Genomic DNA, 5,649 nt, shown 5'->3' with positions numbered 1-5,649 from the left:
ACCCCCAGAAATAGCTTTGAAAAAAACAGCACAAAAAACCCTGAAGCTTGGGATAGTACCTCCGTACCCACAGGTGAGCAGAGTCCAACTTTAAAAAAAAGTTCGAAATCAAGAAATAGGCTGGAAAATGAGCAAAACAACAAACAAAAAAACTTGACCATATAAAGATACTGTGATGGCAGGGAAGACCAAGACACGATCCCAGAAAAGACAAAGATGTGAAAACAGCTACAAAAAATCCTCAAAGAAAAATGTAAATTGGACTAATATTCAACAAGAATTCATGGAAGAGTTAAAGAGACAAGTGAGATAGAGGAAAAATTGAGAAGAGAAATGAGAGTGAGAAAAATTTGAAAAGAGAACAGCTTGGTAAAAGAGGCACACAAAAAATAATAACTGAAGAAAATAATACCATAAAACAGAATTAGCCTAATGGTAAAAAAGGCACAAAAATTCACTGAAGGAAAGAGGTCCTTAAAAAGCAGAATTGGCAAAAAGGAAAAATAATAACAAAATGTCACTGAAGAAAATAATTCCTTAAAAATTAAAATGGACAACTGAAAGCGAATGACTCCAAGAGACATCAAGAAGAAATAAAACAAAATAAAAAAAAATCAAAAACATATAAGAAAATGTGAAATACCTTCATTGGCAGAACAACTAACCTGGAACATAGATTGAGGAGGAATAATTTAACAATTACTGGACTATCTGAAAGCTATGATCAAATAAAGAGCCAGATGGCATATTTCAAGAAGTTATCAGGGAAAACTGCCCTGATATCTCATATCCAAATAAAATAGGGTAAAATAGGCATTGAAAGAATCTACCAATCACATCTAGGAAGAAACCCAAAATGAAAACTCTGAGGAATATCGTAGCCAAGTTCCAGAGCTCCCAGGTCAAAGAAAAATATTTCAAGCAGCCAGAAAAATTCAAATATCATGGAGCCATAGTCAGAATCACACAATATTTAGTGTTTCCGTATTAAAGGAGTAGAAGGCTTGGAGAATGATGTTCCAGAAGGCAGAGGAGCTAGGATAATCAAGAATAACCTATCCAGCAAAACTGAGTGTAATCATTCAGAAAAAAGGATATTTAATGAAAAAAGAGAACTTTCAAGCATTCCTGATACAAAGACCAGAGCTGAATAGAAACTATGACATTCAAACATGATGAAAGACAGCATAAAAAGGTAAGCATAAAAGAATATCACAAAAGGACACAATAAAGTTAAACTGTTTACATTCTAATATGGGAAGATGATACAAGTAACTCCTAAGAACTTTATCATCATTAGGGCAGTTACAAAGAGTTTACATAGACAAAGGGAATTATGGAATAATCTCCACAAAATCAAAAGGGTGAGAAACAGGGATGCACTGGGAGAAGGGGAAAGGGAGAGGTAGAATGGGGAAAATTTTCTCACATGAAAGAGGCATACAAAGAAGATCTTTTATGTTGGAGGGGAAAATTGTGGGGGGTAGCAGGCAATGCTTGAATCTCATTCTCATCAGTTAGCTCAAAGAGGGAAACACACACTCAGTCATATATAGAAAAGTAATGTGATAGGGAAATAGGAGGGTAAGAGGAGAAGAGAAAGGGGGAGGATGAAAAAAGGGAGGGCAGAGTAAGGGAGGCAGTGGTTAGAAGCAAAGTAGACCTTTGAGTAGGCACGACAGGGGGAGAGAGAGAGAGAGAGAGAGAGAGAGAGAGAGAGAGAGAGAGAGAGAGAGAGAGAGAGAGAGAGAAACAGAACATAATGGGATGGAGAGAAATGCATAGTTAGTAATCATCGCTGTGAATGCGAATGAAATGAACTCAACTATAAAAAGAGAAGCAGATAGAAGAATAGATTAAAAAAAAACATATTTACAAGAGACGCACTTGAAGTAGAAAGTTACACAAAGAGTAAAATATAAAAGTCTGGAGCAGGATCTAATATGCTTCAGTTGAAGTAAAAAAGGCAGTATAGCAATCATCATCTCAGATGAAGTGAAAGAAAAAATAAACCTAATTAAAAGAGATAGGGAAACTACATTATCCTAAAAGGTAGCACAGATAATGAAGTAATGTAAAAAATTTGCGGCAAATTTGTCTGATGAAGACTTCAGTTCTCAGATACATACTGAGTATATAACTGAATCAAATTTATAAAAAGGAAGAGCCATTCCCCAAATCATAAATGGTGAAAAGATATAAACAAGCAGTTTTCAGAAGAAGAAATACAAGCTATTTATAGACATATTAATAATGCTCTAAATTACTGTTGATTAGAAGAAAACAAATTAAAACAACTCTGAGTTGCCACCTCACACCTACCAGAAATGACAAATGCGGAGGGGATAAAGAAACAATAGATACACTAATAAATTGTTGATGGAGTAGTGAACTTGTCCAGCCATTCTGGAGAACAATTAGGGACTAGACCCAAAGAGCTATAAAACTGTGCATAAACTTTGACCCAGCAATACAATTTCTACGTCTATATTCCAAAAGAGATAAAAGAAAAAGAAAAAGGACCTATCTGTAAAAATATTTATAGCAACTTTTGGTGGTGGCAAAAATTGGAAATCAAGGTGATGCTCATCAATTGGAGAATGGCTGAACAAGTTGTGGTATATGATTGTGATGGAGCACTGTTCTGGTGTAAGAAATGAGAAAGTGGGGGTTGGTTTCAGAAAAACATGTTAAAGCTTATATTAATTGATACCAAGTGAAGTAAGAAGAAGCAGGAAATCATTGTACTCGATAACAGCAATATTGTAATGATGATAAACTATGAAAGACTTGACTACTCTGATCAATACAGTGATACAAGACAATTCCAAAAGATTCATGATGAAAAAATGCTCTCCACCTCTAGAGGGATTACTGATGAACTCCGAGTGCAAATTGAAATATAATTTTTTTCACTTTATTTTTCTTGCTTTTTTTTGGAAATATGGCTATCATGGAAATGTGTTTTACATTTCACAGGTATAACTGATGTCATATTTCTTGCCTTCTCAGTGGTGTGGAAGGGACATAGTTCAGAACTCAAAATTTAAAAAGAAAATAATGTTAAAAATGAACAAATAATAAATTAAAAAACAATTACACTTTATGTACTAACCCCTAATGCAGGTGATCAAAAGATAAAAAATTTCTATCGTAAGCTCATCTCTCCAAATTAAATAATCTATTTGTTCTTTTTATCTGGCATTACCTGTTACTTGTTGGCAGTTATGCCAAGTTTTCTGCAGACTTGTTTTCCCCTTTGCTAGCCTCGCTTTCTTATGAATGACACCCAACCAAGCTAACTTCTCATCTATCACCTTGTCACTACACCCACTGAACTAGAGCTCATATGGCAGGGGAGTTTCATCTCTGAAATTCCTGCCTGGCAATCTATATCTCTACTTGCCATGTCTTTGAGTTTTTAATACAAAACGATCCTTTATCATCATTCCTCTATATGCGTTGCCTCTATTGTTGGAATGTCTGTTCTTGAGTGTAGAGCCTACTTCACTTCTGTTTTTTATCTCTCATACTTAGTACAATGCTTGGTATGTAGTAGCACCAAATAAATACTTTTTATTAAGTTGTGCATGATTTCATATTACTCATAATTTTCCTCTTCTTTCCTCTATGTTTCACATGAAAGTTTATCTTCTAAACTGGTATTGCCTTTAACCTGTCATGTTTCTCCTTTCGCTGAGGTGATGAAGTAACTTTTCATTTGGATGGTTATTTTATAAGGGCTATATTTCTATCTTAAATGGTGATTAACAGACTTAATGTCTTTTCTTGTAACCATTTCCCATTTTTATCATAAATAGATAGTTTGAATGGAGCTTGTATGTCTTCTTTTTATCTTTGTAATTTCCTTCAGTTTGGTGTTCATTTTGACCTGTGTTCTAACCAGTTGATGATATGACTGCATAATGTCAGCAGACTCAGGAATGCCCCTCTCCCCATTAGTCAGAAGTTATTTTCTATCTAATAAGATAAAGGGAATTTCTTTTCTTGTGTGATGTTAATTGGTATTTTTATGGCCAGAGCTATTAATCTCTATTATTGGGGAAGAAACATTCTTGTTAGATAGGAAATGTATTAATTTGTAAGCCTCCGTATTCATTCCTGATACAATTTTTCAATATATTTTTGCCATCCTTTCTTATACCCAACATCACATGTTACCTAGATTATGATGTGCAGATGAATGGGAACCTCGATGAATTAGTACAGCAAGACATATATTTTGGGTAGGCTCTACATATAAACAATGATCTGGGAATAAAAATTTGTGTCATATTTGGCAAAATTTTCAGTGCTTTCAGTGATCCAAAATTGCTACCAACTACAAATGCTTCCCTTTTAAAAATTAATATTCATTTAATGATGGCATATTTGTGTGAATTTTACAACAATATAGTTTCAGAAAAAATAGAAATTGCAAATAGTCCAAAGGGCATGGCACATATATTCAAAAATAGCTTGCACTAGAGAAGTGACACTTAATAGTTCTTAATAGTTCACTTAGACACTTAATAGACAATTACTAGTTCTATAATCTTGATGCAATCATTTAAATTTGCTCAATCTGTTTCCTCACCCCTGAAATGAATCTAACAAATGGTCATTTCATTATGTATGTATGTATGTATGTATATGTGTGTATATATGCATGTATATACACATGCATACATATGGATTTCAAAGTACTTTACATATATTATCTCATTTGATCCTTATAACAAACGCTGTGAGATAGGTGCTGCTATTACCTCAGAATTCACCTAGACAGTCAGAAGCAATACCTCACTGAAGATCTTTCTGACTCCAAGTCCAGTGTTCTACCTATCTATGAATCTGTGAATGGCTGTACTACATGTCTCGCAAAGTTGTTGACAGAATTAAACTATAGGATGTGTATAAAATTCTATTGCTATATCTTGACTTTTAAAATATATCATCAGTACAGAGGGTATAGTCTCATAATCAACATCATATCATAAATTCAGCTGAACTTCTTTCTGAAAAGCCTTCTTGGAATTTTAGGGACTCATCCCTTACTAGATGGAACACTGAGAATATGCCTACTTGGTGCTGCCAAGTAGTATCAGACACCAAGGAAAAAGTGACAGAGACAAATGTTATCCCTCAGTTTCCTCTCTTTGTATTTCAATCACTTTCAGTCATGTCTGACTCATTGTGACCCCTTTTGGGATTGTCTTGGCAAAGATACTGGAGTAGTTTGCCGTTTCCTTCTCCAGCTCATTTTACAGATGAGGAAACTAAGGCAAACAGGGTTAAGTGAATTGCCAGGGTCACAAAGCTAGTAAATCTCTGAGGACAGATTTCAACTCAGGAAGATGAGTCTTCCTAATTTCAGGCCCACTGAGCCACCTAGCTGCCCTTTTCTATGGATTAGCTCAGAGAAAAGAATCACAAAGATGCACCTATTCTGGAAATCCATACCATTCAGTTGCATCCTCTATGCGATGCAAAACCACCAACTTAGGTATGGTTTGTTTGCAGTGGGCATTGCTGTAGGGAATAATAACACCAGTGAAATCATGGATGTTAACAGACAGCCAAAAATTGTAGCTATCAGTTAATTATAATACTACATTATAGTTTGCATTGATGTGTGTGTCAGTTTCA

Source organism: Trichosurus vulpecula, chromosome 5 (assembly GCF_011100635.1).
Source record: "Trichosurus vulpecula isolate mTriVul1 chromosome 5, mTriVul1.pri, whole genome shotgun sequence".
Taxonomy (NCBI): Eukaryota; Metazoa; Chordata; class Mammalia; order Diprotodontia; family Phalangeridae; genus Trichosurus; species Trichosurus vulpecula.
The sequence above is the reverse complement of the archived record's forward strand: the minus strand, read 5'-3'. Positions refer to the sequence as shown.